This window comes from Bombina bombina, chromosome 2, assembly GCF_027579735.1.
Source record: "Bombina bombina isolate aBomBom1 chromosome 2, aBomBom1.pri, whole genome shotgun sequence".
Lineage (NCBI taxonomy): Eukaryota > Metazoa > Chordata > Amphibia > Anura > Bombinatoridae > Bombina > Bombina bombina.
The window spans coordinates 696,809,744-696,822,364 of record NC_069500.1 but is presented as its reverse complement, the minus strand read 5'-3'; the positions used below and the strand labels follow the sequence as shown (position 1 = coordinate 696,822,364).

The following is a 12,621-nucleotide window of genomic DNA, read 5'->3' as shown; positions in this document are numbered from 1 at the left end:
ATGAGTTTTACGCAACAAAACTGTTACACAAAACTCATAACTAAACTGTTACAAAGTACACTAACACCCATAAACTGGCTATTAACCCCTAAATCGAGGTCCTCCCGCATCGCAAACACTATATTAAAGTTATTAACCCCTGATCTGCCGCTCCCGACATCGCCGCCACTAATAAAATGTATTAACCCCTATTAGCCACACCCCAACATCGTCGCTCTATACTAAAGTTAATAACCCCTATTCCCTTGCACCCCAACATCGCCCACACTATAATAAAGAAATTAACCCCATTCCGCCGCTCCCTGACATCGCCGCCACTAAATAAAGTTATTAACCCCTAAACCTCTGGCCTCCCACATCACTACCACTAAATAAACCAATTAACCCCTAAACTGCCAGCCCCCAACATCGCCAAAAACATAACTATTAGACTAAAATTAAAATAACTATCAATTAAATAAATTAAATTACTCATTAAAAAAACCTAACACTACTAAAAAAAAAATCTACAGTTACAAAAAATAAAAAATACTAAATTTCAAAAATAAATCACTAAAGTACAAAAAAATAGCAAACACTAAATTATGAAAAATAACAAACGAAATTATCCAAAATAAAAACAATTACACCTAATAGCCCTATCAAAATAAAAAAGCCCCCCCAAAATAAAAAAAACCCTAGCCTACAATAAACTACAAATAGCCCTTAAAAGGGCCTTTTGTGGCACAGAGCCAGCAGCCGCTGAAGAAAGATTTGCCTTTCATGAGCTCCTGTAGCTGACACAATTAAATCATTTTTTTTTTCAGGCATTTTTTTTAGAGATGTTTATGCTACATCTTCTCTTTATTAACTATGCCGCGTTACACAGAGCAAATGCAATGGAACTTTAAGGCAAATCCCTAGCAAGCAAATGACACAAAAGTTTCTTCTGCTTACTGGGTTTGCTGCACGGAGTAAGCCGCCATATTGGAGGACACCTACGCATCACCTATCCCCTTAAGCTGCATTATGGAGAATCAAATTTCATCCATGCTGTGCAACCTGCTACTTTCCCTAGATTCACATCACCAGGCTTGCATCAGTGAACTGAGAGCTGCTGGAGACCCACACCAGAAAATAACGTTATCGGGTAAAAATTGGGGAGGTTGTCAGATACTGTGCATCGGACTTGCCACATGGGAGAGGAGACAACTTTCAAGCTACAGAGGAAATGTGCAATGCAGAGAAACAATGCCCTAAGCCCACGATGGTGAATCTGTCAGGTGTTTGCAACCAGTATAGCTCCACACAGCCCTCCACAACTCAACCAGGGACTGCATAGCTCTGCGCACTAAGGCTAGAGGTGTCACAAGAAAAGCTGAAAGGTGCAAGTCAGATCGGTAACCAAGCGACAACTGCGCACACTGCCACTAATACTAAGGTGAACGATTCAACAGGAAGCTCTCTTTCAAACCCTGAGGCAGGGGTATTACTAGAGGTGATTTGCCGGCTGAGAGGCTAGGTGGTGTCCCCTCATTGAACATTACAGGAGCCATCCATGCTCTACTTGAGAGAAGCGCACCTTGGCTCAAATTGGAATTGGGTAAACGGCAGAACTCTACCACTTTAAAGACTGAGACCGCAAATACAACAGAACAAATGAACATGATGTCTATAGTGGAGCTCCAGTGTTTTGTTCTGTTGTTCCCCTCCCATTTACTTCCTGTGCAGCTCCTGCTGGTAACCTAAGGGCTGTTTAGCCTCTCTCCCCTTCTTCAACTCGCAGGAAGCAACCCAGGCAAGGGTTGCCATTTCAGAGATCCATCACTACAGGATACTACGACGGGGACTCCTTTGCACAGCCAGCTGGTTTGCTGTTAGAATACCAGCCCACTTCTAACAGGCACAAGAGAGTGCCTTCACGTTTGTGAGTACCTTGTATCTTGCCTCGCTTGGATTCTGTGGCTTTTATTGATCTACACATGTGGCGCCTTTGTTTCTGTTTTTATTACAATTATCCATCTTAGAAGTCACATCATCCTTGGAGTGAAGACTGAGAGCTGCCTTTTTTTCATACGGATTTTTTGGGACATTTGTCGGACTCTCTCCATTTACCTCTCACATTGGTCACGACTAAGTGCCACGTGTGTATATACATATATTTATTTATATATTGTATATTTTTTATACTTTTAATATCTTTACATTATGTACATTGTGTCATAAGATGTACGTTTAACTCTTGGGTAACATCTACTACTGTTCTTTAGCGCCTCCTATAGGAGATCTGTGGTACCAGTAGCACAGATATTCCTGTTTTTATATGAAAAAGCCAAAGAGCAGCGAGATCAATGACTGTTAGTTAACAACAGTCCGCTGCTCATCGCACCATACTTGGTGCGTGGCTTTTTGACAGCTTTTTTGATAATTTTGGAGAACATATTCAGGTCTTCGGCAGAGATGTTAGGCGATTTTAGGCGAGCGTATTGGTGATGTTGAATGCAAGTAAGTTGATGGCTTGATAAATAGATGCCTATATATCAGGTGTTGTTACCTTTTATTAGACAGTCAGTAACAGTTCATATTTGCTTGTGGTTATGAGTTTTATCACTTCCACGAACGCCGTACCGCTCAAAGCCCCAAGCCGGTTGGTATCCAAACCGGAAGTGTGTAAGGGGAAAGTGGTAGTGGAGCACAGGGGGTGCACGCCGCTGTTAGCAGCCGGTTCTGCTGCTGTAATACAGCATGAAAAACAAAGAGTGCGGCAGCAACAAGCAGAGGCAAAAAAAATTGTATGTTTTAAAAATACAATAATTTATTAATCCATTAAAAAGCCATTAGGCAAAATATATATAGAGATACAAAGGGTAGCAGGATAGGAACCTCCTTACATGTTTCGTGCCTATGCTTGGCACTTAATCATAGGAGTAAGGTGTAATAGTACAACCCCTACTATTTAAAGGGGAAGTACCCAATGATGGCAAAGCTGAGAAAACACCTGAACAAATTAGTGTTTAAAACTGCTTGCCTTCACTTAGCACTTGCCAAAAACATGGAAAAAACAGTTCTTAGTAAATAAATGAAGAAAATCACTGTAAATAATAAACAAATAATATGGGTAATATGAGAGATTGAGCAATATTTAAACACTAATATACCCATGATCATAGAAACATATACAAATTTAAATTTAAATTTAAACATAACACTGTCAACTGTATGGTTAATAAGATGATATGAGAAATTCAAAGATAGAAAGAGAACAAAAAGAACAAAAAGACATAAGCACATAAGCATATCAATACCTTTCTCTAAATAAGGATTGTAATTTAGTTAGCCTTAAAGTTTTAATTTCTAGATGGGATATTAGTAGTAGTGCTAGATTAGATTTCTAAATATGAGTTTAATAATAATTAAACTAGAAATGAATAGTATATAAAACAATCATTCTAATATATGTATGTTGGCCAAATGAAGGCAAAGTACTAATATCCCTACATAGCAGCTTGTTATGGATAAGTATAAGGGTGAAAATAGGGTTAAAATTAGGGTTAAAAAATCTCTTAAAGAAAAAAAGCTTAAAGAAAAAATAGGTAATTATTCTACAAAATAAGACATATCCCATTCCCTATTTAAACCCTGAGGTACTGTTGTTTTTAATTTATAAATCCAAAATAGTTCTCTCTTGAGTAACAGTTTTAGCTTATTACCCCCTCTGATGGGAGACTGAATTTTATCTATAACTTTAACAGTAATGTGTGCTACGTGGGTCATATGTGTTTGATTGAAATGTACTGCTACTGCCGAATCCTTATTGTAGTTCTTGGTATCCCTAATATGTTCTCTAATGCGCGATCTGAGCTCTCTGGTCGTCTGACCAATATATTGAAGGGAACAAAGTGAGCACTCCAATAAATAAACAACAAATTCAGTCCTACAGTTAGCATAGAACTCCATATTGAATCTCTCATTGGTTACTGTACTGGTGAATGTATCACTTCTATTAATGACCTCACATGTTAAGCAAGGTCTGGTACCACATTTATAAGTGCCCTTTTTCCTTATCCAATCACACCCCTGCTTTTTAATTGTATTTACCATACTTGGTACCAACCTGGTAAATTGCACTTATAATCTCTTAGTGCTGTCAACGGTGAATTGCATTTTAACCTACACACGGAATTTCAGTTGTTCATATACGCCTGAAGTGTGCAGCAGGAGCAGTGGCTCTTAATTGTTTGCATGATAAGGCATTGTATTTCATGGACTGAATACTGTAACAGAGGTGTCATTTTGCAAGAAACAGCACATTTAATATAACTATTTCATTTTTCTTATTTCAAATGTGTGTTAGTAGTGGAGCACTATTTAAAGGGGCATAGCAGAGTCTATACAGGGTAATTGCAGCAGTTTTCTTGGTTTTAGCCTGCACATAAGCACTATTCATCAACATGGAAAATGAGAGTACAAGTTCCCACAAATCTTTTTTTAATGTACAACACCGTCAAAGTTTTTTTGATACTATCTTTAATGTTGCTGAACACTCTGGAGGGGGACAAAGTGATTTAAAGAGCTCATTCATCAAATTGGAGAGACTATTACTAACTGATCTCAGACTAATGTGGGATGTGGTCTCTTTCAATCATTATATTAAAGCCAATAGAGTACCAAGGGGTCTGAGAATTAAAAAGTACCCCTCATTTGATTTAGAAGACCCAGACCTACAGACTGAGTGGAATGAAGCACTAACCAAGTGTTCACTCACACTTATGGATATTGTCATCAGAAGCAAAACCAAAAAGAGAGACAATCTAAAATCTAAAATTGATAACATCAAGGTGGATCTGAAAACCTTAAAATCAGATATCAAATATGGAGAACACAAAGGCAATTTGAAAGCTAAGATACAGAAAACTGATGGAGAATTGGCACTGAGAAAAGGCAATAAATTCAATAGAGATATGGAGGACTACCTCAACAACAAAGTATACAATTGGTCAAGATTCCAGAACAGACCAAGGAGGAGGTCCTTTCGTTCCCAAGGGAGCAAAAAGAATCAACCTTTGCCCACAGGAGGTGTTGAATTTGCCAATCCAAAACCAATTCTAAAGCACAAATCCAAACGCAAAGTGGCCTTTTCTTCAACTGATACTTCAGATCAGGAATCTTATATATCTGATGGAAGTGGCTCCTCAGGGCCCGTGGGGCCAAGATCTCTCTCTCCTCCTTCTCCTCCTCCCCCCTCTTCTTCTACCTTTTCTAAGTCTATTTCTCTTCCTTCCTGCCCCCTCTTGTCATTACAGGTTTTGAGTGACAGTGATACGGATGGAGATGAGGATTCAGTCGTACGTGCCAAAGACAAAGAGAAAGATATATCGACTGTCCCTTTAGGAGGCGCACAAGGAGGGCTGGTAGAAGAACCAAGAAAATCTCAAAGAAAGTCATACAAGACAAATATGAAGGACTGTCAGTATTGAATTTGTCCAAATTGGTACTTACAGAGGAAGAAAAATCCTTATTGAGCAAGGGAATGGGCTTTGCCCCTACGAACACTTTCTCAGCATTTAGAACTATCATTGACATAAATAAATTTGTTAGGAAACTAACACTTAAAAGGTTTTTTAATTTGCAAAAGGAATCATTTGTATCTGATGTATGTGAGGATAATAATAGAGACCAAGAGGTCAATTGTGACAATGTTGGTAATAGTTCTTCAGAAGGTGCTATGAATTCAGAGGCCCTCAAATTTGGTGATTATATAACTCTTAATGAATTAAAAACTTTAGAAGGAAGTTATGGTCCAGAGGACACTGATATACAATCACCCAGTAGGGGGAAGTCTGAATTCTATCCTACAAAGTTCAGAGGCCCTTATATAAATTTGTACCAAAAGAGAGTTCAAAAAGATCTCTTTGAACTAGAAGAGCAAATAAAAGCAAAGGGAACTGATAAGAAATCTAACCTCACAAGAGCAGAATTTAATGCACTACATAAGTTACAACAATATGACAGCATTGTAATAAGAACATCAGATAAAGGTGGCAATGTAGTCATCCTGGACAAGGATGACTACATGAAGGAGGCCTACCGACAATTATCTGATACACAAACATATAGAAAATTAGATACTAATCCATCCAAGGTATTTAGGACTAAATTGTACACCATCATTGAGCAAGGAATAGCACTTAAAGTCTTCACAGAGGAACAGGTCAGATATATGATACCTGATCATCCATTGGTGCCTATATTTCATCATGTGCCAAAAATGCACAAAAATATGACCTCTCCTCCAGGAAGACCTATCATTTCAGGCATTGGCTCTATGTTTGAGCCATTGTCTGAATGGGTAGATTCCATACTTCAGCCTCTAGTTAAAAATCTCTTACGTGATTCAACACATTTATTGAATTGTCTTGAGAATGTGGAGTGGAATAAGGAGTTCAGATGGGTAGCTATTGATGCCACCTCTCTCTATTCAAACATACCCCACTCGTTAGGCCTAAATGCCATTAGATACTTTTTGGATACAGCAACACGCTATTCTTTAGAGTTTAAGTTATTCTTTTGTGAAATTATTGAGTTTTTATTAAAACATAATTTTTTTATGTTTAATAATGAATACTATGTACAGGTTTGTGGAACAGCGATGGGGGCCAAGTTTGCCCCCTCGTTCGCAAACCTGTATGTAGCGTGGTGGGAGGATTTGTATCTTTACACTATGTCAAACCCTTTTTCAAAGCATATTATTAAATATATGCGTTTCATAGATGACCTCATACTTATAGTGGATGACAAATTAGAACTTAGTACCTTTTTGGAATATATCAATACCAATGATCTAAACTTGAGATTCACGGGTGAATTACAACAACACACTATTTGTTTTTTAGATTTGGAACTTACTGGTAATCCTGAAAAAGGTACTATACTGACAGACACATATCGAAAACCAACGGCTGGAAATACCATACTCCATGCCAAATCATGTCATCCCCCTCATCTTATCAGATCAATTCCAAAGGCACAGTACATTAGAATGAGAAGAAATACTAACTCAAATGAGAAATTTAATTGTCAATGCACTGAGCTTACAAATCGACTCAAGCAGAGAGGATATTCGACAAAGGTCCTTAATGAATCCTTTGAGCAGATTAAATGTAAAACCCAAAGTGAAGTTATTACTTCTAAAAATAGATCAAAACAAGACTTCAGTAAGGATAAAATAATATTTACCACTGAATATTCTAAACAATTTAATGATATCAGAATGATCCTTAGAAAACATTTACATATATTAAAAGAGGATGAATCTTTGGGTAACATTCAAGAAAATTGTAAATTTGTGTCCAAAAAACCCCCGACTCTAGGTACCAGGTTGGTACCAAGTATGGTAAATACAATTAAAAAGCAGGGGTGTGATTGGATAAGGAAAAAGGGCACTTATAAATGTGGTACCAGACCATGCTTAACATGTGAGGTCATTAATAGAAGTGATACATTCACCAGTACAGTAACCAATGAGAGATTCAATATGGAGTTCTATGCTAACTGTAGGACTGAATTTGTTGTTTATTTATTGGAGTGCTCACTTTGTTCCCTTCAATATATTGGTCAGACGACCAGAGAGCTCAGATCGCGCATTAGAGAACATATTAGGGATACCAAGAACTACAATAAGGATTCGGCAGTAGCAGTACATTTCAATCAAACACATATGACCCACGTAGCACACATTACTGTTAAAGTTATAGATAAAATTCAGTCTCCCATCAGAGGGGGTAATAAGCTAAAACTGTTACTCAAGAGAGAACTATTTTGGATTTATAAATTAAAAACAACAGTACCTCAGGGTTTAAATAGGGAATGGGATATGTCTTATTTTGTAGAATAATTACCTATTTTTTCTTTAAGCTTTTTTTCTTTAAGAGATTTTTTAACCCTAATTTTAACCCTATTTTCACCCTTATACTTATCCATAACAAGCTGCTATGTAGGGATATTAGTACTTTGCCTTCATTTGGCCAACATACATATATTAGAATGATTGTTTTATATACTATTCATTTCTAGTTTAATTATTATTAAACTCATATTTAGAAATCTAATCTAGCACTACTACTAATATCCCATCTAGAAATTAAAACTTTAAGGCTAACTAAATTACAATCCTTATTTAGAGAAAGGTATTGATATGCTTATGTGCTTATGTCTTTTTGTTCTTTTTGTTCTCTTTCTATCTTTGAATTTCTCATATCATCTTATTAACCATACAGTTGACAGTGTTATGTTTAAATTTAAATTTAAATTTGTATATGTTTCTATGATCATGGGTATATTAGTGTTTAAATATTGCTCAATCTCTCATATTACCCATATTATTTGTTTATTATTTACAGTGATTTTCTTCATTTATTTACTAAGAACTGTTTTTTCCATGTTTTTGGCAAGTGCTAAGTGAAGGCAAGCAGTTTTAAACACTAATTTGTTCAGGTGTTTTCTCAGCTTTGCCATCATTGGGTACTTCCCCTTTAAATAGTAGGGGTTGTACTATTACACCTTACTCCTATGATTAAGTGCCAAGCATAGGCACGAAACATGTAAGGAGGTTCCTATCCTGCTACCCTTTGTATCTCTATATATATTTTGCCTAATGGCTTTCTAATGGATTAATAAAGTATTGTATTTTTAAAACATACAATTTTTTTTGCCTCTGCTTGTTGCTGCCGCACTCTTTGTTTTTTATGAGTTTTATCACACCTCTCAATCTGTTTACATTATATGGATGCTCTCATGGGGTTAAGTGTGAGATTATTTTTATCAAAAGTATGTCTATATTGAAGTATTACAGAAACACTATATAGCTCTCATTCGATATTTAGTCTAATATAACTTTATTGCTTCAATCTCATTTCATGCCTGTGAATTATGTTGAGGAACTTGTATTAACTGTTATACACCTTGTTCTATTGTTATGTACTATTTTTTTTATAGAAACATGATTTCTTCCCCTCCCTCAGCCGGCGAGGGTGGGGGTGAGTTAGTTCTAACCTGAAGTTATAATAAGTAGTTTTTAATGCCTCACCTATTTGGTAAACCATGACATCTGATGTGAAGTTACTATCGATGACAGACATGCAGCAAACTAACCTGTATGGTCACACAAACGCTATATCTCTTCAGCAACCAGCCCAATAGCAACCAGCCCTGTTAATACTACTCTCTAGCTGAAATGCATGGTGTAAAACTACCTTTGTTTCAATATATATTTATGATTGTTATCCCTGTAACTTGGTAGTAAACTTTCTATATGCTGTGTGCTAATCTTCAATAGATAATAATTTAATCAAAAAATCTCCGCCCCCCCCCCCCCCCATATGTTAACGTGAGCCTCTGGCGGGCTTCACCTACCTTAGAATCTGATTGTTAGGGGTATTGTTATTAATCTATTTTAAGGCGGTGCTTACCCGCTGTTTTGTTCTGCTTTGACCTGTTGTAAGATCAAATCGCTATTTATCTATATCATATATACGACTAACTTACCTCACTTGTGTTATGTATATCATAGGGGCCATTATTGGCCAGCTAATTAGTCATCCATGGAAGCTTTTTAAAACTACAAAATGGAGGTTTCAAGAGTTCTCAGTTTATATATCAGTTTTTTCTCTATTTATGTTATTGAATTGCGCTTCATGAAAACTGGTGACATGTATTTTACGTGACATTTGATGTGTCCTTTGTTTTCTTTTTTTTCGCATAACCTCAATACATAGTAACATAGTAACATAGTAGATGAGGTTGAAAAAAGACCGAAGTCCATTGAGTTCAACCTATACAAATCTAAAATATATACAAAAAGCTCCAGTTAAGATTAAATAATCCCACTAAAAGGTGACCCATTTAATTCTAGCAATCACATCCATGAATTTTGTTTATAGACAGAAATGTATCCAAATAATTTTTAAATGTATCTAGGGTATTGGCATTCACTGCCTCCTTTGGTAATGAGTTCCACAATTTTATTGCTCTTACAGTGAAAAAACGTTTCCGTTGCAGGAGATTAAATCTCCTTTCCTCCAACCTTAAATTGTGACCTCTGGTCACAAACAATTTTATTGGAATAAACAGAGCTTCTGCCATCTCTGTATATGGGTCTTGAATATATTTATATAAAGTAATCATGTCACCTCTTAAGCGCCTTTTTTCTAAAGAAAACAGACACAGTTTGGCTAGCCTCTCCTCATAGGTTAAATTCTCCAATCCCCTTATTAGCTTTGTGGCCCTTCTCTGAACTTTTTCTAGTTCTGCAATATCTTTTTTTGCGATTGGTCCCCAGAACTGTACTCATACTCAAGGTGAGGTCTTACCAGGGCTTTATATAGTGACAGAATTATGCTTTCCTCCCTTGAGTCAATGCCTCTTTTAATACATGCTAGTATCTTATTAGCCTTTGAAGCTGCTGCCCTGCATTGTGTGCCCATCTTTAGCTTGTTATCTATTACTACCCCCAAATCCCTTTCTGTGTTTGGCTAAGTCTTGTCCCATTTAAATAATACGTTGCCTGCTTATTTTTACTTCCAAAATGTAGAACCTTGCATTTTCCCATATTAAATATAATTTTCCATTTACCTGCCCATACTTCTAATTTTTGCAGGTCCCTTTGTAACGAAAGTTCATCCTGCGCTGATCTAATGACCTTACTTAACTTAGTATCATCTGCAAAAATAGAGATGTCGCTATTTAATCCTAGCTCCAAGTCATTTATAAAAATATTAAAAAGAATAGGGCCCAGCACTAATCCCTGGGGTACTCCACTGATTACCTTTGTCCAATCTGAGTATGATCCATTTACTACTACTCGTTGCTTTCTATCTTTTATCCAGTTATTTATCCATAAACTAACATTTTCAGCTATTCCCAGTCCCTTAATTTTGTGCATTAATCTCTCATGTGGCACTGTATCAAATCACATCAACTGATTCCCTTTTATCTATATTTTTACTTACTTCCTCATAGAATCTAATTAGATTATAAAAAATGGCCTTTTGTAGGGCATTGCCCTAAAGAAATCAGCTCTTTTTATTCAAAGACTTTTTTTTATTAAGAATCCATGATACAATGAAATCAACATAAGATAATGCAATAATAACATTTGCAAAGTGAATCTTGCATAAAGAAATACATATTAATTACCATGCGTCATAGACCCTTGTTTTAACTTTTTCCATAAAATAATACAAAAACGACAATAACAAAATAAGGATGTCACAATGCTTATCTCTTTCTTGTATAAGTATCTACCCAAAAAAAAAAAAAAAAAGAAAAAATTCTTACTCATAGGTTGCGCTTATGTCTGAACATGGTCTACTCCCTGACCGGCCAGAAGGCCTCTATGCAATGTCGAGCAGGTTAGGTTGGGGCTCAATGGATTTAATATAATTTTCCCATGTTAATTGTAATTCTATAAATTGCTCTCTTTTATCAAGTAAGAAGGAGCCATACTCTTCTAAATCTATCAAATCTGAGACTTTATTGCGCCACATTGCCAGCGAAGGGATCTCTGATGATCTCCAGTTTTGTGCTATCAGGGCTTTCAAGCTATTTGTCATTATTTTTAGCAGAGGTTTGAAGTGTGGTCGGGGTAACTTAAATGATTTATTTAATAACCATACGAGGGGGTCTAATGGGATACTGACTTGAAAAATATGTTCTATTTCTATTATAATTGTTCTCCATAATGAATTTATCTGGGAGCACCACCACCACATATGACTCATGCCACTACCAACATGTCCACATCTCCAGCAACGATTACTGGTCTGTGAAAAGAGCCTATGGAGTCTCTTAGGGGTCAAATACCAACCATGTAATATTTTGTAATTAAGCTCTTTAATGGCTGCAGATATTGAAATTGACTTGGTGTTATGGAAGATATTTGTCGCTGTCTGAGGTGTGATGATGACTCCGAGTTCCCTCTCCCACATCTCTATAGAGCGTGGTAGATTGCCTGGTGGTAGTTGGGTAATAATGCCATTAATATATGTAAGACTATGCTTAACTGGCGGTGTTGAGGTGAATAATTTCTCAATGTTGGACAGTGGACGGAGCATGTTTAGATGTTGTTGATGTGTTGTAATATAGTGGTGTACCCTCCTATACGTGAACCAGTTATTGGCCCATTTATGGCCTGCTTCAGTTAGTTGCCTTTGGGGTAGTAACTGGTCGTTAGCAGTTAGAGTCAGAAGTGGAACGTCAGAGTCATGATATTGTATCTCTAAATCCCCAGTCAAAGAGAGCAGGGAAAACTCAGAATTGTGGACAAGTGATGTCAAGGGGCCTGGGCAGGAGGAGACATATGGGTTCGTCCTATTGGTCGATTCCCAGGTTCTCAGTGTTTCTTGTGTAATTGGAAAAATATGGAACGCTTCACGAATTTGCGTGTCATCCTTGCGCAGGGGCCATGCTAATCTTCTCTGTATCGTTCCAATTTTAGTATATGTGCTGCCGAAGCGAGCACGAAATCAGCTCTTTTTGCTGTAAAAAAAATAAAAAGACCCCCCAACAGTAAAACCCACCACCCAACCAACCCCCCAAAATAAAAAACCTAACTCTAAAAAAAAAAAACTAAGCTACCCATTGCCC

General features: G+C 36.8%; 1 protein-coding gene and 1 non-coding gene across 2 annotated transcripts in view; both read right to left on the bottom strand.

The window, feature by feature from the left end:
* The window catches only part of GRIN3A (glutamate ionotropic receptor NMDA type subunit 3A), a 754,984-nt gene that overhangs the window by 222,071 nt on the left and 520,292 nt on the right, over positions 1-12,621 (bottom strand). The gene's annotated exons all lie outside the window — the stretch shown is intronic.
* LOC128650645 (U6 spliceosomal RNA) lies at positions 12,390-12,496 on the bottom strand. The gene has a single exon (XR_008400916.1). It is a non-coding gene; the product is annotated as a U6 spliceosomal RNA (small nuclear RNA).